This window comes from Aethalodelphis obliquidens, unplaced genomic scaffold (assembly GCF_003676395.1).
Source record: "Aethalodelphis obliquidens isolate GAN/ISIS:26980383/991018 unplaced genomic scaffold, ASM367639v1 scaffold42, whole genome shotgun sequence".
NCBI lineage: Eukaryota > Metazoa > Chordata > Mammalia > Artiodactyla > Delphinidae > Aethalodelphis > Aethalodelphis obliquidens.
This window is the reverse complement of record NW_020837986.1, coordinates 12,731,916-12,757,021: the sequence shown is the minus strand read 5'-3', so window position 1 is coordinate 12,757,021 and position 25,106 is coordinate 12,731,916. Positions and strand designations below refer to the sequence as shown.

Genomic DNA, 25,106 nt, shown 5'->3' with positions numbered 1-25,106 from the left:
GTAACCTGATTATTTTACAACTGGGGTCACTTTCTCGGGAACTGGGTTCCTGGTGCCTCTGAAGTTGAGCCATTTGCATCCTCCAGGACAGGGATCCTGGGCTTTGCCTCCACAACATTTTCCAGGCCTTTCCTCAGAGCTGTAACTCTATCTCTGCCACTTGCTTTGAGAGAGAAAAGGAGGAGGATTTGCTGTGAATTTCGTGCAGTTGTGAGCCTTAGGCCCTGACCAGGAGCCTTCTTGGGTGTGTGTTTCAGAGGAGGGGCGGAAGGCAGGCATGGGCCAGGCAGGAAACAGAGCCCCTCTCTGTCCAGCCCTTGGGGTCTTTTTGACGAGAAGCTGAAGCTCCTGCCAGAAAGACCACCAGGCTCAAGGCAGTTGCCCTTGCACTGGCCCTAACCCAAGCAGGCGGGCACCAAGACGGAGAAAGTGAGCACCTCCTTCAGGAACACCTGCAGGCCCCTTCCAGGCCCTGGAAATTCTTCAGTGCGAGGTAATTCCCCCCCTTGTCTCCATGTCAGCGAGCATTACACACACAGCCTTCTGAGCATGCCAAGGAGGTACTGAACCGCATTTGACCCCAACTTAACCACTTCAGTTCATCAGATGGCTTATTAATGGAAGACGAAAACCCTCCAGGATCCAAGGCAACAAGGGTTCAAATCCCTGTTGGGAAGGAACAGCACAAATGAAATCGTAGGGTGGTCGGAGCCACAGCTCCTGGGAGCTGCGGGGCCCCAAGGCTGCAGCTCATGCTCCTTCCCAAGCCCACCTGGCCACCAGGGGAGGAGGCCAGCCTCCCGGGGACACTCCCGCACAATTCCACTCCTCCCTGCCAGCGTACCTCCTCTGCTTCCTAGTCGTACAAGCATACAGGCTCATCTGGGAAATGGGAAGTGGGGAGGGCTGATACAGCTGATCACCTAGCACATTCTAGGTAGCCCCCCCACACACACATGCACATGCACACACACACACACACACACACACACACGTGCACACAGCGTCCGTCAGAAACATGTTCGCATCTACACAGGGACGCTCTGTTGTCTTTGCTGTCATGGGTGCCTGGATGCTGGGGTGAGCATTTTCAACACCTTCCTACTAGTGTATTGAGTGTAAAATGGGCTTTTGTTTCCCAAGCAAAGGCAACTGGCTGTCTTCCCAGCACTCCTCACCACGAGGGCCTCACTGATACCCCAGGCCCTGCCTTGAACAGGGGTCTCTTTAAAAGGGAGGCTGGAGAGATGAGCTTCAGTAGACAGGGTTCTTCCAGCCAAAAAGAGGGCTGGAGAGAAATCACTCTGCACTAATCCCCTGCAGGAGTTTCCTTCCAAGAAAAGGGCCCAGACAAGTCAAAAAAGTTCTTGAGCAACTCAGGGGCAGTTCAGCTCCACATGGCCCCAGGGTGACGGAGGCCACAAAAGCTTCCCCAAATCGGCCTTTCTAGCTGGGAGGAAGGCCCTGGGTGCTCTGTTCCCGCTGTTCCTCAGGAAGGTGCTGAATGGGGTCTTGGCACCCAGCCATGGTGCAAGGGTGTGGGAGGAGGTGCTGTCTCAAACCCTGACTCTCCAGGACAAGCCCACCTTGAGATGGGGTTAAATTAAGCTTGGTATTATTCATTCACGGACACACTGAGGCCCTAATGGTTTTCCAATATAGGGGTAATTTACTATCTGGGGGCTAAACTACCACTGGGGCCTGGGCCCTAAATGGGTCTTTCTCCCAGAATGACCTGAAATCCAGAAGCAGGGGGCAAGGCAAGAAAGGGCCCCTGGTCAGGACTCTCTCCTGAGGAGCTGTGAGAGCCCCACAGCCCTCTCCCCATGCCCCCCACCTCGTAGGACAGGGGCCCAGGCTGGGGTTTCCAGCTGATTCTGGGATAAGTAGGGCTTTATCTCAAGGGAGGATCTATTTCAAGCCACAATCCTTCTCAGAAAGAGGAGGAAATCACAGAGTCCAAACACCATTTCAGGTGAAATCAGGAGGTTATTAATCTCCCCTCAGAGCAGACAGAAAGAAAAATCAATGTTTTAGAGGGAAAAACGGTTCCATTTGAATTAATAGGTTTGTGGTTTCTCCATTGATCAGTGCCTCTTCACACTTTCTTTTTGTGCTTTTGTGCTCTTGGGGAGGGGGGAGGAAGAAGGGAATGGGGAGGAGGGGGGTGGGCCTCCCGATAAGGAAAAGGACGCTCTAACCTTAACCTTTCTCCAGGAATAATGCTAATTAGCGAGGCTTAGTGAGAACTTCCCCCAGGAAGCGCGGCCCGCTAGGGACGACCGGACTCGGGCAAACGCAGCTCCAGGTGGGATTGGGGGGTGGGGAGGGGGGTCACTTCTGAACCTGAGCTGCTGGAATAAGAACGCGAATGGCACTCCCCCACCCCGCCGCCGGAAAAAGTGTCCAGCCTTGGAGAAGCGGAGAGCGGCGGACGGAGGTGTAAATCCAACTTAACCCGGGCGCGCGCCCTCACTCTGGCCAGCTGCCCCCGCCCCATGTGCCCCCGTCAGTAAGGAATGCCCCTGCGACAGGGGTCGCCGACGCCTCCAGCTTCCGCTCCGATCGAACACTTGCCAGGGGCATCAGGTCCGCTCCGGGGAGGGGCGGGGGCCTGCCGAAGTGGGCTCAACTCTGCAAACCTCGTCTCAACTCCCCGCGCCGAGGCAGGGAGCCCCTCCCTGCCACTCTACGCTTCCCGTCCTCACATCTCCAAACAGTCCACTTCCCTTCTCGCTACAGCCGCGGTGGCGGCAACCCGAGCCTGACCCCCACCCCGCCGCCGGCGAACGCCTTCCTCACCGGGACGCGGTGCCGAGCCCGCTGCAAACCGTGTGGCCGCAGCACAATACCGCGGCGCGGCGCACACAATCACCGCCCCCCAGGACCGGCGGCGCGCACGGCCCGGGAGTGGGGTGCGCCCGGCGGCCCCCGGCACTCGGGGCCGGGCACACCTCTCGAGCAGCCCGCGGCCCCCAGAGTGCAGGCTTCACGGCCCCCACCCCATTCGGTCACACTCACCCGCCCCCCGCCCCAGCCCACTCCGCCTAGGGCGCAGCCGCTTCCGCGCGCCCCCCTCCTCAGCCCCGGTGCAGGAAGCTCCCCCGCGTCCCCCTCCCCGGAACTCCCCCAGCTTCCCGCCCCCCTAACCGCAGCTCAACGGCCGGCGGCAGCAGCAAGAGAAGGGGGGCGGCGGCCGGGGGCCCGGAAACGGCCCGATCGCGGGGATCCGGGCCGGACTCCGTACCTGGGCGGGAGGCGAGGCGGAGACAGACGGTCGGGCTCGGCGAGTGAGCGGGGCGGGCGGCGGTGACAGCCCTACAGCTCCAGCTGCTGCTGCTGCTGCCGCCGCGGCCGCCCGGGGAGAGGGACTGGCACCGCCGCGGCGCGTCACTGCCCGGCCCGGGGGCGGGGGTGGCCAGGGGGAGGGCCCAGGCGAGCGGCGGCGGCGGCGGCGGCGGCGGCAGCGGCGGCGGCGCCGCGGCCGGGAGGGAGGAAGGGGGAGGGGGGCACCGGGCAAGGGGAGGCGGGGGAGGGGGGCGGGACCCGGCACGGGGCGGGAGCCGGGGGGAGGGGAGCACTGGGAGGGCGCACGCTGGGAGAGTAGGAGGGGCAGCAGGAGGAGGAGGTGGAGGGGCGGGCGGGCGGGAGGAGTGGGCACTGGGGGAGGGGGAGAGAGGAAAAGGAGGCACCCAGAGAGAGGAGAAAGGAGGGAGAGGCGGGGGGTGGGGAGAGGAGGAGGAAGGAGCGGGTGCTGGGCCAGGTACGGGGGGAGGGATGAGGGCGCGCTGGACGCGCCGCCGCGCTCTCTGTGGGGAGAGCTCTCTTAAGGGGGAAGCGCTTGGAGGAAGATTCTTGCCGGGGTCTGAGCCCGGGAAAGAAGGCGGTGGGGTCTGTGCCCGCCCCTTGCTCGCGGAGGACTCAGTCTTCGAGTCCGGGGTGGGGGTTGGGGGGCGCCCGGTCGGCTCTCCGCGTTCAGACCAGAAGAGGAGACACTTGGCCCAAAGAAAGTGACTCGGGCACTATTAGGAACTCCCGGCACCCTGGGGCCTTCGGACAGCCCTCGACCCCTGCGCGTCTTCTGGTTCCCCGGGGACTTGGGTCCTCGCTGGGCGGGGCTGCTGGGCCAGAGGGCTGGGCCCCCCGGCGGTCAGAGCGAGACCCAGCTCTGGGAAAGACAGGCACGTGGTCGGCTCTGTGCCGCCCCCCCCACTCTGGGCCCCCCCTTTTCTCGATCAAGTTCAAGCTCGGGCTCCTCGGCTTGCTGCCCATTCGCTGCCCCCTCCCCTCCCCCTCCTCTATTCCGCACCATCTCGCCTCTTCACTCTTCCTTTGTCTCTTTCCCACCACTTAGTTTACACCCTCCCCTGCTCCCCTTCTTCCCACTGGCGGGCGCCGAAGAGTCCGGCTGCGCTCACCTGTCAGACCCAAACATTTCAGCCATCTCCAGCGCCCGCCGCCGGCCTGCTCCCGGCTCTCTCCCCGCCCCACCTCCCGCCGGACATTGTGCTCCTCTAGACCACACAGTTCGGGCTCCTTAAGACGCACAAGATACAGCTGTAAAGTCATAGGATAACATCAAGAAATGCTGCTCCATCCCAGACCCGGGCGCGCACTGTCCACAGACACAGAATCGCAGTAGGGGAAGGACCCACGCGGATCAGAGACGCAGTGCTCCGCGCAGTCAGACCTCATCCACCTGGGGTGCAGGAGAAGACGGCACCGGGCGTCGCGGTGGTGGGGGACCCTGGACCTCTGAGCAGCCTCAGACTCAGCCTGAAACATAACACGCTCGTACCCCGACAGCAGAATTAGCCCCCGACAGAGAAGATTGGTCAGGGCGGATTCTCCCCTCCCCAAATCCACACCCTCCAACAGATCAGCCTTCAGAAAATCTTGTGCTTTAACGGGGATGGAGAGCTGCCCGCGTGGAATTCTGTGAGGAAATGGCCAAAAAACAAAACAAAACAAACCAATAACGATCCCACCACCTGGTTCCTCTGGTCGCATCCAAAGAGGAGGGGCAATTTCTACTGACTTTACGCTACAATTCATTCACAGTGAAACCAGCAAAGAAGAGAAAACGAGACAGCCACCGCGATTGTTTGCAATTTTGAAACAGACTGCCTTTAACCCTCCAACTTTTTTTCTGTAAAAAGCCTTTTTCTTTCTTCCACTGAAAGCTTTGCATTGTGAACAATCCGAGGTAAACAAGGCTCCCTCTAAAGGTACGAGTTGGAAATACAACACCGCAGGTTCAGGGCTCAGTATTCACCCGTTAGAAAAATAAAAAGATGACAACACGTCAGATTAACAGCACACCGACTTCCTTCTGCACACGCTAAAGATTTTACTGTCAATATAAAAGTCACACTTTGTTTTTAAAAGAGGCTCTAAGCATGTTACTCATTAGCACCTTTTATCCCTAAAATCAAATGTGTTTTCAAACCAATTCACTCTTCCCACTTTTCTCTATGAGATCTTTATTTCTCATCCTCTGTGGTGGGGGACAGTTTGGAAACTTCATTGTCTGAACGACCACACACCAATAATGATTTTTAGAATTAATTAGTGGCCACGAATCTTCAGTTCATACAGGGAAATATGGGTGTTTCCAATATGGGAACTGTCCTTCCTCACTCTGAAAATGAGATAATTCAGGTCCAGGATTTCCCATCTCTTCCCACCACATTTCTAGAGACCTCTGACTTCTCCTGGCCTGAGTCACTATTTCACAGCGGTGGTGGACATCTGGGCTTGAAATATAAAGCCAGATCCAGCTGATGTTCAAAGGTGGAATTGAACCCAGATAAGCCACCTCTTCTCTGACTAATAAGAGAAAGAGCTAGTACGCCAGGAGGGCAGAGCAGTGATTTTCTCTAGGCATGAAATGTGAACTCATTTACCATCCCTGAGATAAAACAGCCCCAGCCTCACTCGATACACAGGAAGCGGTTGGGAGCCCTGGAGAAGCCTGGCTATTTAGTACCACGGCGAATTAGGTGAGTTTTCATGTGTGCTGAAGCCTGCAGAAATCTCCCGGCTCCTTAATTCCTGCAGGAGCTGCCACTCCTTGAGTAACCTTGTGTAGGTTGCTCTCTGTGTCTTTGCGCATCTCCTTAAAGTGGCCACAGCATGGGTCCCAACAAGGAATGGCATAACCTAGTTTCTTGACCACTAATTCTCCCAGTGATGTGTCTCTTCTTCCAGCCCCAAGCTGGTGGGAGACCATGACAGAGAAGGGCTGCTCTAGTCTGCTTAAGCGGGCGGTACTGCCTTCATGTCCCCTCCAGGCTCTGCAAACAGTGGGTGCCTTTGTAAATGGCAAAATTAGCAGGGCATTTGCTCTGCGGAGCTTCTTAAACAGCAACCCCGTCCAGGCGGATTCCCATACGAAATGAGCGCGCTCCGTGAGCAGGGACCTGGCCATGGGAACCAGAGGTTGTGATTCGGAATAACAGGATCTTAGTGTGACCAGAACAGATGCTATTCAAGCATCTCAAAGCATAAAAAAAAAAAAAATTATCCCTACAAATTACTTATTAATGATAAAAGGCACATGTACCTGCACCATGGAGAGACTGGTAGACACCCCCCAATCAAGTGATCAAATGCAGCAGACCCCGAAGTAGAACCACCTGACACGATGTGCTTACTTCCTGAAGGGATGCAGTGAGAGAACATAGCATTACCTATGTTATGTTCTCCCCATGTCAAGTCCTCCCCTCCAAAATGCTTAACCTGAATCTGATCATGAAGAAACAACCAGACAAGAAATACTGAAAGAGAGACTCCATAACACAAGTATCCCGGACACTTCAAAAGATTCACTGTCATTAGTTGGACTGTTCTTTTAATCACGAGACTAATGAGAAAAAACAATGAAATGCAAAGTTTGAATCTTGGTTGGATCCCAGAGACAAAGAGTGAGGTGGTGATGGGGTGAAGGAGACGCAGAGGATGGGGGCGGTGAGGGGTGGAGGGGAGACAGGGGTTGAGGGTGGAGATAAGGTGGGCTCTGGGCTGAGTGGTCAGGGAAGGCCCCTCTCAGGAGTAAGCCCACATGTGCTCTGACCCCAGGATGCTAGAAGCTGACAGCTGGGTGAAGACTTGGGGTCACAGTCTTGCAGGCAGAGGACACAGCTGGTGCAAAGGCCCTGAGGTGAGAAGGGACTCGGCATGTTTGAGGACTTGAAAGCTACCAGTGTATTTACAGCGTGGGGGAGGGTGGGAGGAGGTAGGGGTGAGAGGGCATGCAGGGCCAAGCACTCAAGAGCCTTGGACACCACCGTGAGGTGTGCGGATTTTATTCTAAGAGCAAGGAAATCATGCCATCTAAATTATGTTTTTAGATCAGAGGAGATGAAATTATAAGGAAGCAGGAGTGGCATCCGGGAGACCACTGAGGAGGTGGACTAGAGTCTAGTCAAATGGGACTGGTTCCAGTTCTGGCTCTGACACCAAACAAGTGTCCTTGGGCACCAGTTTCCTCATCTACAAAGCAGATAATAAGATAGTGTGTTTAATGTATTTGACACCAAAATGTCCCCTTTGACATCAGAAACTGTGGTGTCCGGCCTCCCAGCTCTCCCGATGATCCTTCCCCCTCCTGGTGTCACACCCTCGGTCCCCTGGCACAATGGATAGGGCTGTGGAAATGAGGCTCTATGACTTCTGAGCTTAGGTCATAAAATACAGCTTGCTCTTTTCCCCAGAGGGAGTACTCGGTAAATGGTAGCTTTTATCGTCCTCATCAGGAGTCTACATTTTCACAGTGCTGGTCAGAACCCTCTCCACAAACGCTGTACCAGTTTCCTCAGCAGCAAGCAGCATCTGGTAGTTGTCATTTCACTACACACTTGTCAGCGCTTAGTACTAGCAACCTCCTTTATCTCTGTCAATCTGAGAAGTGAAAAATGGTGTCTCTCTCTGCCCTCTTCATTTGGGAATGTGAGCCTATATTTATGTGTATCGTGTGTTTATTGGTCACTTGTAATTCTTTTCCTTTTTTTAAACAATCTATTCATATTCTTTGCCCTTTACTTGAGTTGGTGGTTTGTTTTTTTGGTGAGAACTGTTTAGAAAGGAAGGGAATTCATCTTTTGTCATATATTTTGCAAACATGTTTTCCTTTTGTTGTCTTTTTATTTATGATGGGATTTTTTGCCATATGAAAATTTTACTTTTTTTTTTTATATTGTCTCATTAGGTTTTTTTTTTTCCTTTAGGGCTTTAGGATTTCACGTCAAAACAAAGGTTTTTCTGTTTCCACTCTAAAATTATAAATGTAATTCACCCATATTTTCTTCTAGAGCATTTATAGCTTCGTTAGAGTTAAATCTTTATTCTATCTGTAATTTCTCTCCATATAAGAAGTGAGGTGAAGATCTAGCTTATTTTGTTTTTTAATGCCTATCCTAGTTGTCCCAATACCATCTTTTTTTTTTTTTTTTTGGCTGTGTTGGGTCTTCGTTGCTACTCATGGGGGCTGCTCTTCATTATGGTGTGTGGGCTTCTCATTGCAGTGGCTTCTCTTGTTGTGGAGCACGGGCTCTAGGTGTGCAGGATTCAGCAGTTGTGGCACGCAGGCTCAGCAGTTGTGGCTTGCGGGCTCTAGGTCGCAGGCTCAGTTGTTGTGGCGCACGGGCTTAGTTGCTCTGCGGCACGTGGGATCTTCCCGGACCAAGGCTCAAACCCGTGTCCCCTGCATTGGCAGGCGGATTCTTAACCACTGCACCACCAGGGAAGCCCCCAATACCATCTTTTAAATAACTCATCTTTATCCACTGATTGGAAGTGCCGTCTTTATGGTATACTAATTTCCCCTTATTTTTGGAATTGCCTATTCTACTGATCTGTCAATTCCTGTCCCAATAGCATGGCTCTGGAATATATTTTAATATCTGGTAGGGCCAGCACTCACCTCTACCTGCCATGAACTGTCCCTGCCCGCAGCATAATAAAGACAAACTCTTGCCACAGCAGGGAAGGCTCTAGGTGCAGCACAATTATGGCAAACGGTGAGGGGGGGGGCGCGTTTCTGACTGAGGGGCTGTTGGGGGGTGGTTCCTGGAAGACGTGACATCTACTCTGAACCAAAGAAGGCGGGAGGAATGTGACAGGTGGCAAGTGGAGAGGGCATCTCGGTAGGAAGAAGAGCGGGGATAGAAGCTCCAGGGCTTCACACATGCCTGGATTCAAAATACCTGATCTGCAGGTTGGGTAGTAACTCAGCTTATCCATTTATTCTTCACATTCACTGATTTTTGCCCAGCTGGCTGCAACCTCATAGTTGGTTTGACACCTTTGTTAAAATCTAGGAGAAACTGTCCCATGCCGTTTCCTCACTCCTTCTCTATTCAGATAAATTTCCCATGATGCGTATCACTAAGAGTCTGACTTGTTGAAATACACTTTCCTAACAACCATGACAAAAGGTAAAAATTACAACTTCATCAATTGCCTTTTCAGAAATGTGTTGCTTTAAAATGTCATCAATTAATCTCTCCTACTCCAAAACCTTCAATGGCTCCCAGTCACTGGCAGAATCAAGTTAGAGCTCTCTGGCCCAGTGTTTAAGGGCTTCCACAGCCCTGCTGGCCTTACAGCCTTCTGTTCCAAACTGTGAACTCTGCTTCAGACTCACAACTGCTGTCCCTCAACTGCCCATGTGTGACCCCCTTCAAGCCTTTGATCATGCATGCTTCCAGACACACGTTTTTTCCACAAATATGTATAGACCCCCTACCACATGCCAGGCACCATGATTAGTATGGGTGACACAACAATGAACAACACAGATACAGGTCTTCCCACCTGTAGCCTGCAGGCCAGCAGGAGAGAGAGAGATTAATCAAATGACCACAAAGGTTTTAGTCACAGGATATATATTCGGTTTGTACTTGACAGTTGTGGGACCTGCTAGGAAGGAAGTGCCTAGTTATGTGAGAAGGACATAGTGGATCCTGGAGGGCTCCACTGAGGAGGTGACATTTAAGTTGGGCATTGAAGAATGCCTGGGCGTTCACTAGGTAGAAATATACTCTGGGCCATTAACAAAGACATCCTCCACCCCTGCCAGATCTAGGCCCCTCTGAACTCAGATCATCAATCTCACAGACCACCCAGCTGGCTCTGGTGGCAGGTCTCCGTCAGTCTTATATCACTTAATGCACTTGTAGTACTTCCCATTTCCTCGGCTATACTTCATCTCCCCAACTGGACCATGAGCTCTCAGGGGCTGGGACAGGGTCTCAGGTGGCAGAGTCCCCGGTAGCATCCTGCACACAGTAGGGACCTACCACTGCATCACTCAGGACCCCATCCTGCCCACTGCCCAGCACAGCCCTGATGTCTGCAACAGAGCTCTGAATTAAGCACACCCCCCTTAATGCAGACCACACTTTGGAGCTCCCCAGAGAGGGCACCTACCTCCTCTCTCCCTTCTTTCCTGGCACCGTTGGAGAGGCTTGGCCAAAAAGCCAAGGCCAGCTGCAACCTGGCACTACTGCTCCTGGGGGTGCACACAACAAAAACGAGTACAGATGGTCCCCAAACACACCAGGATGGTCATAGCAGCCCTATTCACAGCAGCCCCGGCCTGGACACTACCAAGTGTCCATCAGCGGAGAATGGATGGTGGTGGTACAGCTACACTGTGGAATACTGCTCAGCAATGGAAAGGAACAAACTAGTGGTGCAGGCCCCAACACAAGGACTCTCACGAACTCATGCTTGTGGGCAAAAGAGCACACACAGGCCATAGTAGAACAGGCAGAAGCAATCTGTGGTATCAGAGGTCAGGAGAGTGGTCACCCTTGCCAAAGGTTAGTGACCAGAGTGGGGGCTCAAAGGGTCTTTGTGGTGCTGACAAAGTTCTGTTTTTTGATGTGAGAACTGGTCACAAGAGGTGGATTCAGTTTGTAAAAATTTACTGAGCTGTCCACTTAATGATACGTGTTCTTTTCTGTATGCGTGTTATACTTCCATAAAAGTATGAAAAAGGGAAAAAAAGCTGAGGCCAGTTACCATAGCTGAGCAGCTTAGAGCTTGGTGTGATCCATTATGGCGGCCCATACACTACCAGGCACCCGTGCTGGGTGGTAGGATATGTTACCCTATTTGACCAGCCAAATACCAAGGGTGATTTAACTACCACTTTGCACACGAAGATAGTGGCTGTGGGAGGGAGATTAAATGACCCATCGAGTCCCCCAACAGCTCAGAGACCAGGGGACATGCCCACAGTCACAGAGCTAAAAGCTAGTGGACGTGCTGGGGTTTGAAGCAGGGTGAGCTGGTCTCCAGGGTGCGTGGTGGGCCCTGCCCAGGTGGGGCTGCTGAGACGTACCGCGGGGCACTGTGCTTCACCGACCTCCAGCAGAGCAGAGAGAGGAACCCTCTAGAGCGAGTCTGGGGCTGGGTGGGCAGAGGTTTCCCCCGGGGTTGAGGCTGCTCCGAGGTGGTCAGCCCCTGCCTGGAACCCCAGCTTCTCCGTGCAGCCCCTGAGGGCGGCTGGGCCTGGGAGTCTCCTGGGAGGCAACTCCGGCTGCTCCTCAGCCGGTGATTGGAGGAGAGGCAGGGCCCCTCTGCGAGCTGAGCGAGACGCTGGGAAAGTTTACTGGGGCAGGTGGTCCCTCCGTGACGGAGGCTGCAGGTGGGGGTTGTGTGGGGGGACGGGTAGCAGCCCAGGCTTTGGGGCCAGAGTTGCTGCACAGAGGCCTTGCTGGTGGCTGGTGTCCTGTGTTTGACGGTCAGCATCTAAGGTGGGGGTAGAGCAGGGGACATGTTTTGCTTGCATTCAGGCCCTTCCTCAGTGTGATCTCAGGCAGGAGACTTAACTTCTCCAAGCCTCAGTTTTTTCATCTCTGAAATGGGGGCACAATAATAGAAGCTTGTTTCTGAAGACTGCTGTGCGCTTAAATGCAGGGATGCCTGCAGGGCACTGGACTGATGCCTGACACAGAACACCTGCCCAAACCCTAGTTATTGTTAATGATGATGATGTGAAAGATAAGTAATTAATGATACAGACATCAGTCAACAAACATTTCTTGAGCCCCTACTGTGTGCCAAGGCCTGACCCAGGTGAGGGACTGTGGTGGTGAGATAAGCAGACCCAGGCCTGTGCCCATGAAGCTGCTGGTGCAGGGGCCTTGGCCTGGCCCTAACCTCACCATCACCTTCTTTCTCCTTTCCCTTCTCCCCCCCACCTCCCCACCCATCCGTTGGGAAATAGCAGCATTAACGTGGGAGGGAACAGGCTCTGCCTCTCACACACTTTGGGTGAGTTACCTGAGCTCTCTGACACCGAGCCTCAGTTTCCCCATGTTGTCTGTAAGGGACCCAGCACACAGAAGGCCTCAAAAGATGGTTCCTGCTCCCCTCCCTGCCACCCCCTCCTCTCTTCCCTTCCTCCCTGCTTCCACTCTGTTTCCTTCCCTCACTATTCTTCTTTTTCTTTTGATGTGGACCATTTTTTAAAGACTTTATTGAACTTGGTACAATATCGCTTCTGTTTTACATGTTGGTTTTTTGGTTGTGAGGCATATGAGATCTTAGCTCCCCGACCAGGGGTCGGACCTGCAGCCCCTGCATTGGAAGGCGAACTTTTAACCACTGGATGGCCGGGGAAGCCCCTCCCTTACTATTCTTCCCCCTGCCCAAGCCTGTGGCAACTTAACACCCAAAGGCATTGTCAAGCTCAAATGATGGTGCCCAGGCCATGGCAGACACTGTGGACTAACTTACCTGATAGCTAGACTCAACATTTCTCTCTCCCTTGTCTGAACTACAGAAGGTGGGAAGTGAAATTTTTTCTTTCCCAGCCCCCGCCCACCACCTGCACCCCCGCAGCTGGAAGTGGCCATGTGACCCTGGCCAATGAGATGTTAACAAAAGTGTATTGGCAACTCTCTGGGAAAGCTTTTGCTTTGCTGGACTAAGCTTACGCCACCCCTTCCCATCTTCCTGTCATCCTGAATGTGGACAAGATGGCTGGAGCAATAGCAGCCAACTTGCAAGTGTGAGGAAAAGGTCAATAACATCACAGAGACACCAACCCAACATGGCTGACATCAACACCAACAGCTGCGCCACCACTCTTCCTATTTCAGGTGTAAAAAACCTTCATGTTTTGTTATAGAGCCGGCTGGGTTTTTAGACCTGTCGTCAAAAGCATCCCTGTCTGGTTCACAGGGCTCCTGTTTATGGATGGACTGGACAGTAAGGACCCCAGACCCATGTGGCCTTTTCCCTAGAGTGTCAGCTCCTTAAAGAGACTGAGGAGGGGGGTTGTGTCAGGGCACCTGCTGTGGCTACTGCGGTGCAGGGTGGGGGAGGACTCTGCAGAGGGAAAGGTGCCAGGCTCTGCACAGGCGTGCCCGGGCACTTCCCGAGCCACAGCAGTGTTCCAGGTAAAGAGGATCTTCTGTTTCTATCCTATTTTTTCTTGAGGCACTTGGAGCTGTTCCAAACATCCAAGCCTCCCAGCAACCATGGGGCTGGCAAGGCATAGGCTCTGTCACTCACGTCTACTGAGGAGGAAGCTGCAGGAGAGAGGGGAGCGGCCAGCCTGGGGCCGGGCTGCCTGTGGTCATGCTGGGCTGAGCCCCTCTCCCGCCTGACTGCAGCACCCCAGCCCAAAGCTCAGGGCTATCCAGGCCCTGTTATTTACTGCTGAAGGCTGGAGGTGGGCTGGCTGGGGGCAGGAAGGGCAGGTGGGCAGAGCTCTGGGCCCCTTTCCCAGCGACATGCCTGCCTCCTGCTGACGCTTGACATACTAACTTCCTCCCCAGAAGAGTTTCCTTGAAGAAAGGAGTTCCTCTGTCCAAAAGCAAATTTTGAAAACCACTGAAGTCTGGCCCAAACGTGCTGTTCCAGTAACAGGGAAGCTGCAGCTTGGAGAAGTGAAAGTTAGGCAGCTGGTGCGGGGCAGGGCCACACCTAGGGTCGGAGCCGATGGGCTCTCTTGGCCGCTCATCTCCACTTGCTGTCACCTCCAGTTAAGCCCCTGCCCTCCTCTGGAAGAGGAAGGTGCGCCTTGAGGTTCCACGTGCACACGACAGGTGGGCGAGAGAGCACTGTCCTCTGCAGGCTGCTCGGGCTTCTCCCAAGCACATCTGCCCCTCACTCCCCTGTCCTAGTCCCCTTGCTGTTCCCAGCCTAGGGCCTTTGCACTCACTGTCTGCTCCAACTGGAAAGCCTTTCCTCTATAGGGCGGGCCACCTCCTATCAATTGGGTCTCAGCCTGCATGCCATCTTTTCAGAGAGGCCTTCTCACCCAGAGGCGCAGTCTATCGATGGTCTCTATTTTAATTCTCCGCCCTAAGCATCTCACTTTTGCATATCTTTTTTTCTTTCTTGTCTTGTTTATCATCTCTATGGCCTGTGAACTCCCAGAGAGCGGGCTCCTTGTCTGTCTCAGAACAGTGTCTGGGACGTTGAAGGAACTTAAATGATTGTTGAATGAATGAAGGAGGAGATTTTTTAAAAACTATACACACAGAGGGTCGCAGGGAGGGCAAGGGTCTGGAGGGCTGTGAGCAGAAGCGTGGGCCTTTGCCTCCTCCGTCTGAGTGGAGGTTGGGGAGCTCCCAGCCCGCCGTGGGTCGATGCCTGGTCCCCGTATGAGTAAAACAAGGCAGGCAGCACAAACAGTGTGACACTGCTGTGCTACCCTCAAAAAAAAAAAAAAAAAAGAAAAAGAAAAAGGCCGGTTAATGAGGTAAACACAATCACAACCAGGAAAAATCCTGGCCATGCTTCTTCGAGTCTACCCAGAGCCATTATCTCTAATTGATCTCCAGACATCAGCTGCTGAAGCGTCTGAACCCCTCCTGCATTTTCCAGGTCTGGTTACAAAGCCCTGGCCCACCCAGCCACCAAGTGGGGTCAGGTCTCCTGGAGCAGCTCTTTGCTGGGGGCCGGGACCCGTCTGGGCCCCACCTGAGAAGAAGGAGCCATCAGGCTGCCAAGGTCGGGGGAGTCAAGAAGCTGTGGAAAAGCCACAACCCATAAATGCTCGCCCCCCGCCCCGAGCCAAGCAGCCCGCATTGCGGCGCCTTGAGCAGAAGTCCCACAAAGCCACCAGGGGCTTCGCCCTCAAAAACATGTGACAAAAAACAGGGAGGGCGGGAGAAAGCGCCCCGCCCAAGATATCCCCCTCGAACTGGGGGATATCCAAGAACTGGGGTCAGGAGTTCCATTGTTAAAAACAACAACAGGACGTGGCCATGAGACAACAAGGCCCCTCTGGGTCTCAGTCAGGCTGGACCCAGAGGCAGAGGTGGGTGGGGCACAAGGTCAGCCATTGGTTCAGTGACCATCTGGTTTGAGCTGCTCCTTCCTGGCCCAGCTGGGGAGAGACACCTCCTTTCCTGTTGGGTCCTTAGAGACAGAGCAGGGAGTCAGCTACCTGGGTGCCTTGAGGGGCGGTTCACAGTCAGAGGTCTGAGAAGACAGAGCTGCTCCCATGGACGGAGGCCCAGGTAGCGGCCCCTGACCTTGCCCCCGCCTTTTCCCTTGACACAGATAAAGCATCTTCAGGCCAGCCCCACATGCAGGATTCTGCTCCGGGCACCAGGCAGCTCTCCTGCCTGCACCAGTAAATTATGGGCACTGCATGCATTTTTCCCCCCAGATAATGAAGCTGAAAGACTGCGTCAGCATCCTTGCAAGCATGGGGGTGGATTTGGTAGCCTGGAAGGGGGCTGAGACTTTTGGAGCGGACGGGGACAATGAGTTGTTTAGGTTTGGGGTATCTACTAACTGCATCAGGCAACTGGCTTTGGAGACAGGATGTTGGTCGTTTTCTGCTTCTTTCCCACACAGCTTCAGGGAAGCAGGAGGAAAGAAGAGAGACACGGACGTCTCTGAACCCAGGCTGCCCTGGCGAAAACAGCCGTAATGCTCATTTTCTTCAAGTATTTGGAAACTGTAGCAAGTTTCTTCAAAGCACCGAGGACTGTCAGTGAAATATATTGATCACTAAAACAATGCCCTGTAACAAAGATGTTTGACAATGGGTTTTTCACTTCCCTTTTTGTCTTCTCAAAAAAGAGGTTTCTGGCTTCCCTGGTGGCGCAGTGGTTGAGAGTCCGCCTACCGATGCAGGGGACGCAGGGTCGTGTCCCAGGCTGGGAAGATCCCACATGCAGCGGAGCAGCTGGGCCCGTGAGCCATGGCCACTGAGCCTGCACGTCCGGAGGCTGTGCTCCGCAACGGGAGGGGCCACAACAGTGAGAGGCCCGCGTACCACAAAAAAAAAAAAAAGAGGTTTCCCAGAAAACTTTCCGTCTCAAGTTTTAGCGATGCCCTATTTTGCCTGTCACCATCTTTAGGAGGATGGGAACGCTGGGCTGTCAATATTTATAGCCCCCAGATTCCAGCACGGAAGTGTGATGCTCCTGGCTCACGGCCCACCCGGTCTGCTGGGTGAACAGAAAGGCCTGCAATCAAAGAGTTTCAGCTTCATGTTCACGTGGATGGATCAATGGTGCCTCAGTATCTTTCCCTCACCAAGAACGGAGTATGAAATTTTTTAAGGCATTAAACTTTTTTTTTTCAAATACTTCTTTTTTCAAGCCAAGGAAACTTTAAAAAATAAGGACAACAAGGAGGGGAACCATTCCTGCTACGTAGTAAGATATATTAATTACATGTATTAGATATTAAGACATATTAGTCTCAATACTTAAAACAGTGTGTAGTTGGTACATGAACAGACAAAGAAACCGGTGGACTGAATAGAAGTACACTCTGTTTCAGATGGAAATTTAGTAAATTATAAAGGTGGCATCTCAGATCAGTGGGAAGAAAATAGATTCCTTAATAAATGATGTTGACACAAAAGGGTAAAGCAGGACCTGTATCTCAGAATATACTAGGATGAGCTCCAAATGGATCAAAGATCAAATATGAAAAATGAAAACACATAGATGTTTTTGCTCTGTCATCTGAGAGGGTCTAAAAGAAAGGACACCCCAGTAGCAATAAGTACACTTAGTGCCCAGATCTTGGTTTTTAATATGATTCTATAATATAAGGAAGATATGGCTGATTCTAGGATTGGGGTAGAATATATACAAGATGAGCCTGGAGCATCTTGTAGTAAAGAAACACTAAAACAAAATAAAATCCTTCAAAAAACAAACCAACAAAAAACTTCAATGGGGGTATGTCAAAAGAGCACAGGAGCCAGCTGAAAGAGCTCCCGGTGGCCAAGGCCGGAACAGTTGGAGCATCAAAATAGATACAGCAGTACTGAGTTATAACCCCAAGTACAGAATAAATAGCCATATAAGTAAATGATTGAATAGATTTATAAATGAGGAAGGAGAGACAAACCTCCCATGCAAAAGAATTCCAAATAATGTATGTGGACACTTTACCCTCAAGGAGGGAAATTATAAACCCCACTGCTTAGGTGTGGGCTGCACATGGTGACTTCCTTCCAAAGTGTACAGTGATGACACCTGACAAACATTATGTCAGCCGGTGTGGCCAAGGCAACATCAACGGTCATGAGTCATGGTGACAGTAGGTATACTTGATATGATGTGGTAAAAATGGCACTCTGAGTTGGGCATTGACAGAGGCAAACTATTGTATACAGGATGGATAAACAACAAGGTCCTACTGTATAGCACAGGGAACTATATTCAATATCCTGTGACAAACCATAATGGAAAAGAATATGAAAAGAATATATATATGTGTGTGTGTGTGTATATGTATAGCTGAGTCTGCTGAAATTAAACACAACATTGTAAACCAACTATACTTCAATAAAATTTTTTTTAAATGGCACTGTGTCTGTGGTCTTCCTCCTAATAACCCATAACCCCCGTTTTATATTGAGAAAAACATCAGAGAAATTCCAAAATTCTACAAAATACTTGACCAGTATGCTTTAAAACTATCAAGGTCATCGAAACCAAGAAACGGCTGAGAAACTATCCCAGCCAACAGAAGCCTAAGGAGATGCGACAAGTAAATGTTAATAGTGAATCCCAGATAGGACTGTGGAACAGAAAAAGGACATTAGATAAAAACTAAGGAAATCTAAATAATATATAAACTTTAGTTAATAATGTATCAGTATTGGTTCACTAATTGTAACAAATGTATCATACTAATGTAAGATATTAATAATAGGGGATGGGCTTCCCTGGTGGCGCAGTGGTTGAGAGTCCGCCTGCTAATGCAGGGGACACGGGTGGGTGCCCCGGTCCGGGAAGATCCCACATGCCGCAGAGCGGCTGGGCCCGTGAGCCATGGCCGCTGAGCCTGCGCGTCCGGAGCCTGTGCTCCGCAACGGGAGAGGCCACGACAGTGAGAGGCCCGCGTACCGCCAAAAAAAAAAAAAAAATAGGGAAAACTGTGTGGGGGTGGATAATGTGGGAATTCTGCACTAGCTTCTCAATTTTTCTCTAAATCTAAAACTGTTCTAAAAACATGAAAATACTAAAAGAGAACACGGAGGCAGAGTGGAGTTAGGTTTTTCTTAAGACTCAAATGCAGAAGCTATTAAAGAAAAAAACTGATAAATCTGAGTACATAAAAATAAAAATGACACACACACACACACACACACACACCATAAGCAAGCTCAAAAGATGGAGGGCTAAGGCTGGAAAAAAAGAGGCAATGGCTAACTCTGGGGAATCAAAAGAAAGAAAATGTAATCACAGTGTGCTGATTGGCTCAGCTATGAATAACCTATACAGCCATTATAATAGAAGTATAATAATTTACCTAAATAGGGAGGTATAAATAATACTGAGGGACGGAAGAAGGAGAAATAATACATGTGTTTATGAGAGGGTGTAATAGTGTACATACTTATCTCCTCCAGCAGGAAATTAAACAACAATAACCAAAACAGCCCAAATTGAAAAATCAGCAGCATGAGCACATGTTATGTAGAAATAGGAGATAAATACCAGAAGAGACAGCTAAAAGATAAGAAAGAATGGAGGCTGTCTCTGAAGGGTAGAAATTGAAGTGGGGAGGCTGGGACAGGATCTGCTGTTTTTCTATATGACTTTTAAGATATGTATTTTTTATTGATAAAAATAAAAATGAATACAAATAAACAAAAAACATGAACACTTGAGAAGCTGTTTCTGAGGGTTAGCTGCCCTGGGGTGATGCGGGGGGGCCTGAGGGGCACAGGGCAGGACCTGAGATCAGCTACCCCACCTGCACATCTTCTCACAGCAGAAATGTGCCAAGGATCATTCTTTGCCTGGAGAAATCCAAACAGCAGCCTCGGTCAAGGTCAGTATTTCAGTGGCTTTTTGTTTTTCTTATCACAGTACAAACCTTCTACAGTGCCAGGGATTTACTGAGATGGGAAAAGGTTTGTGCTACAGCTTCTCAGATCTTGATAATGGGGCCAGTGGCATTTCAGGCCTTTCTTGGGCTCTCATGGAGGCAAGCTGGGCCCCCTTCACTCAGCTACATAAGGCGGGCTGATCCCAGAGGCCTTTGGGGGGTGTCTGAGTGGAGGGAGGCAAGAAATGGAACGTGAGAAGGAAGCCAGCAGAGGACCAGGAAGGCCTGGAGTTGGAAAGAAGGGAAGGAGGCTGGGAACTGAGAAAGTGGCCCCAGCAGACCTCAATGGGTGAGCCCAGTGGGGAGAGGAGAAGAGGGACTAAAATTCAGGCAGCTAAGGCTGCAGACCGCACATTCTCACAAGTTCCATGGAATCCGCCCCTCATATTGCTCCATGCACATTTCCAGAGAGCAAACGCTGATGCTCAAAGTACAAATACTGGTTTAGAGAAGTAGCTACAGAAAGATAGTAGCAAAAATTGCAAAGGTGAAGAGACTGATGATGGGTAGATGCTGAGGGATGTGAAAGAAAGGTGCTGCCTCCACCCTTTGCCCCTTCTACTCCCCTGATACGTCCAGGGACCAGTAAGGGCCCAGAGTATATTTACGTTTTGCTTACATGCTGGGATTATAAAAGATCCTCACAATAAAAAGGGATAAAACATGAGCGTTTGGGAAAGAAAGAAAGATGGGAGGGAAGGAAGGAAGGAAGGGAGGAAGGGAGGGAGGGAGGGAGGGAGGGAGGGAGGAAGGAAGGAAGGAAGGAAGGAAGGAAGGAAGGAAGGAAGGAAGGAAGGAAGGATCTTTATGTTCTTAAGACCTACTGCCCTCCTTGACGCCCCCTCAGGGCAGACTGCTGAGGTCAAGAGCCCTCAACCTCCCCAAGGGTAGACCTCCAAAGTCAAGAGGCTCTGAAATCTTACTGGGAAACTGTGCTTTTGATCAACAAAATATCTCACTTTGCCCTATTTAATGCTTTTTTTGCCTTGAACATGTTTGCCTTGAACTTGTTTGACACTAATAGTGCTGCCCTCTCTTTCTTATGTTTTAATCTTCCTTTTTGTGTCATCTGAAAAGTCTTTTATAAATACCAAATGGATTTTATCATTAAAAAACCTCATCTGGGGCTTCCCTGGTGGCGCAGTGGTTGGGAGTCCGCCTGCCAACGCAGGGGACGCGGGTTCGAGCCCTGGTCCGGGAAGATCCCACATGCCGCGGAGTGGCTGGGCCCGTGAGCCATGGCTGCTGAGCCTGCGTGTCTGGATGACTGTGCTCTGCAACTGGAGAGGCCACAACAGTGAAAGGCCCGCATACCGCAAAAAAAAAAAAAAAAAAAAAAAAAGTTTAAAAAAAAAACCCAAAAAACCTCATCTGAGCCTTTTTCACTCTTTGTAGTAGAATTTAACCCATTTATGTTTATTGTGATTTACTAGTGTTTCATCTTGTTCCTGTTAGTTTACCTATCTTTCCCATTTATTATATCTCTTTTTGGTTACTTCTTTTATTCCCTCTTTTAATTACTCTTGCTGGACTGATCAAGTTTTCTTTGGTTCTTTTATTGTTCTCTAGTCATTTAGAAGTTCTACATTCTGTTTCTATTCCATGAATATTACTGTTTAATTTTCAAGAACACATTGGCCTTTTCACGATGATGGCACCGAAGGCAAAGAAGGAAGCCCCTGCCCCTCCCAAAGCCGGAGCCAAGGGAAAGGCTTTGAAGGCCAAGAAAGCAGTGTTGAAAGTCACCCATAGCCACAGAAAAAAGAAAATCTGGACGTCACCCACCTTCTGATGGCCCAAAATACTTCAGCTCAGGAGGCAGCCCAAATAGCCTCAGAAGAGCACCCCTAGGAGAAACAAGCTTGACCACTATGCCATCATCAAGTTTCCCCTCACCACCAAGATAGCCATGAAGAAGATAGAGGATAACAACACACTTGTGTTCATTGTGGATGTCAAGGCCAATAAGTACCACATTAAACAGGCTGTGAAGAAGCTCTATGACACTGGTGTGGCCAAGGTCAACACCCTGATCAGGCCTGATGGAGAGAAGAAGCCCTGTGTTCAGCTGGCCCCGACTATGATGCTTTGGATGTTGCCAACAAAATTGGGATCATCTAAACTGAGTCCAGCTGGCTAATTCTAAATATAAAAGTTTTCACTATTAAAAAACACACACACACACACACATCAGAACTGCTGCTTCCTTAAGAGACCATTAAATCCTTGGACATGGCAAAGTTTCCATTCTGCTATTTCTCCCCTGAGCTCACACCTTGCCTGGGCTTCAGGGCAGCCTGAGGAAGGGGAAGGAGGAGATTACCATTGCTATCAAGCTCTTAAACCTGGGTGTCAGAGTCAGTACTCACAGGTTCTCCACAGGTAAAAGTCCTGTGAGTCAGGCACTGTTTAAGTAAGTGACAGGCTCTCCCTGTAACCCATCAACTGTGCTTCCTCTTTAGGTCTGCCCATTTTGGGGGGCCCTTTTGAGCAGGAAGGAGGTTGAGAATGTCCATGTGAAAAGCAAGCCACAAAGAGGGGTAAGGACTCAGAGAGAGAAGGAGCAGATCCCTGTTTTAATCCCTCCCTATCCCATAACCTGGTCTAAAATATTAAAAAGTGAATGTGGCTAGCCAAAAAGTGGAAACAACCCAAATGTCCATCAACGGACGAATGGATAAAAACAATGCGGTCTATCCGTACAATGGAATATTATCCAGCCATAAAAAGGAATGCAGTTTTGACACATGCTACAACGTGGATGAACCCTGGAAACATGCTGAGTGAAATAAGCCAGACACAGAAGGACAAATATGTGATTCCACTTATATGAGGTAGCTAGATGGTCCAATTTATAGAGACAGAAAGTAAAACAGTGGTTACCAGGGGCTGGAGGTGGGGGGAACGGGGAATTATTGCTTAATGGTTACAAAGTTTCGGTTTGGGGTGATGAAAAACTTTTGGAAATAGTGGTAATGATTGCACAACACTGTGAAGGTACTTAATGCCACAGAACTGTACACTTAAAAATGATTAAAATGGAAAATTTTACATATATTTTACCACAACTAAGAAAAAAGTGGGGCTTCCCTGGTGGCGCAGTGGTTGAGAGTCTGCCTACCGATGCAGGCGACGCGGGTTCGTGCCCCGGTTCGGGAGGATCCCACGTGCCGCGGAGCGGCTGGGCCCGTGAGCCATGGCCGCTGAGCCTGCGCGTCCGGAGCCTGTGCTCCGCAGCGGGAGAGGCCACAGCAGTGAGAGGCCCGCGTACCGCAAAAAAAAAGAAAAAGAAAGAAGTGAATGTGGAGAGCTTTTCAGAGTGGACTTGTTTCCTTCTCCTCTAAGGAAGATGCAAGCCTGAGAAAGTTTCACACTTGGAATGTGCTCATTTCCTGCCCCAAATCCTTGCCTGGCTCCCGAGTGCTGACTGAGGAAAGGGCTCTCTCGTGGCCTTGCTTGCAAGAGGTGCATGCTCTGAGTCCCCTCCACCGCCTCTTCTTCCTTCTCCTCCTTTCCCCAAACTGGCTCTGTTCTTCCCCAGCCCAGGTTCTCCTAGAGCTGTTACCCCTCAGCTTCCCTCACCTGGGCCCTCTTTGCTGGTCCAGATCTCATATTAAAATAAGCGAGTGTCCCCTGAACCGCCTGGCAGGCTCCTCGTCCCCTCTTGTTTCTGTTTTCTTGTCTTGGATCACAGTTCCCTGGCTGCTGTCTTGTCCCCTCTACTAAGAAGAGCTCCTTGAGACCAGCTACGCTGTCTTACTCATCTTTGCGGCGCTGCTCTCTCGGACAAGGTCGTTCACTGCGTCTGTTAAACCGAGGCTGCATAATAACATTACCACCAACAATAGCAGAGGTCACTGAGATTTCCTCTGTGCTTCTGAGGTGTCCGGCACGGTGCTAAGCACTACGGCTGCTTTGTGTCATTCAACTCTTGGAATAACTCAGTGACGTGGCTGTATTGTTATTATTCTCAAGTAATGTGAGGAAAAAGGAGCACGGAGGGGTGAAATCGTTTGCCCGGAGTCACACAGCCGGTAGGCGCCGGAACTGGTACCGTCAGCCGGACTCCAGGGTCTCTGGTGGGCGGGCTGGAGTCCTGGCTGAGAACAGTGCTGCTTCCCGCTGGGCTGGAGACCCCCCCACCCCCACCCTGCAGGCCCCACTTGTGTGTGGGGGAGGGGGGAAGCCTGCCCTCCTCCCCCAACCTCCAGGATCCAGGGAAAACTCAGGGCCGGGCGAGAGCTGCCGAGGAGAGGGAGGCAGACGTTAAGGAATCGAGAGCCTCAGTCACGTGGGTTTAAACAATGGGGCAGCGCACCACTTCACACGCTGCCGGGAGAACCATTAAAACCATTAGCGGGACATTAGTGCTGCTCCAAGAACTGGAGACACTGGAGGTGGGAGGCGAAGGAAGGTGCCGACAGCCCTCCCGCTCCGGAAAGAGCAAGGGGCTGGTGGAGGGGCGGTGGGCACCGGAAAAGCCTGAGCCAGGGGCTGCCCTGGGAAAGTTGCTGAGCCGCCCTGGGTCTCAGCCTCCGCTACTATAAAATGCAAGTATGTGTCAGGGAAGGAACACAGATGATTTGTCTTCCTCCTTCGGATCTGGATCTGATTTCTACAACAACAGGGTCTTGGTTCAAACACTGCGATCTCAGGAAAGATCAGGATCACATCGCCCGTAACGTGGCTATCAACTTATCCACGCACCCCTGCAGGTAACTGAGCGTTCACGAGGTAGGGGGCGACCTCTCCCCCACCCCAGCCCCTTACCAAATCCCTCCTCCCGTATTTCCTTAAGCGTTATATGCTTAAGGCGGCTCCCAGTTCCCAAGCCAAAGAAAGCTCTCTGCACTGCCAGCGTCTCTGCCAAGGACATTTTCTCTCCACTAGCCGTGCCGGCGATCTGGCATTCAGTACCCAGGTGGCACACCGCCTCCGATTCTGAAGAGCACACCCTCATCCAGGAAGTACAGGGAGCAGCAGGGCTTGCGGCCGCGGCAAGCGCACAGGTTTGGACGCAAGAGGTCTGAGTTTCAGCTCACGTTAGTGGCTGTGTGACCTTGAGCAAGTACGGAACCTTTCTGAGCCTCAGCTACGAACCTGTAAGGCGAGGATGACAACGTGACCCTGCTGAGCTGTGAGGGCGAGGGGTGAGGTGTGTAAAGTGCTGAAACAGCATCCACCCTGCTCACTGCCCGTCCCTCCTCTGTTCCTCCTCTAAGCTCTTCCTACAGACCGCACAGTGTTAATTTCGGTTTTCCTTTCTCTCACTGAACTCTGAGAGCCAGCAGGGCAGAGACGCTGTTCACTAGTCTCCTCAGCGCCTGGAACCATGCCAGTTCAAGTGCAGGATGGATGGATGGATGGATGGATGGACGGGTGGACGGGTGGATGGGTGGATGGGTAGGTATGGGTGAGAAAGGAGTGAATGACAGGAAATTATACAATCAGCTTATCTGGTAGGTGGGAACAACAGGGCCCAGAGGGTAAGGAGACTGAATAGGATGGAAAATCAGCATCAGAAAAGCAAAGCGGGTTGTAAAATGGTGCAGATGGGGTAATTCCCTTTTCTATTCAATAGTCTGGAGGGGTGGACACCGAAATATCCACAGTGATCTGTGTGGTGAGATGATGGTGACGTTTGTCACCATGCTTTTGCGTTTTGGCAACTGAGGCCATGTGTATTTGTGTAACTAAAAGTATGAAAGAAAATAAAATGAGACAGAAAATAAATCAGCGGCTGCGTGAAGACGAGACCCTCACATTCC

General features: G+C 51.3%; 1 protein-coding gene and 1 pseudogene across 4 annotated transcripts in view; one reads left to right on the top strand and one right to left on the bottom strand.

Moving 5' to 3' along the window:
- The window catches only part of NOL4L (nucleolar protein 4 like), a 129,042-nt gene that overhangs the window by 34,243 nt on the left and 69,693 nt on the right, over positions 1 to 25,106 (bottom strand). Inside the window, exon 1 of one of the 4 annotated variants that reach the window (XM_027078607.1) lies at positions 3,248 to 3,457. The exons of the other annotated variants lie outside the window; for them this stretch is intronic. The gene's annotated coding sequence lies outside the window, so the exon portion shown is untranslated. Of the gene's footprint in view, positions 1 to 3,247; positions 3,458 to 25,106 lie in introns of those variants that run through there. 4 annotated transcript variants of the gene reach the window in all.
- Positions 20,959 to 21,510, top strand: LOC113605334 (60S ribosomal protein L23a pseudogene; annotated as a pseudogene).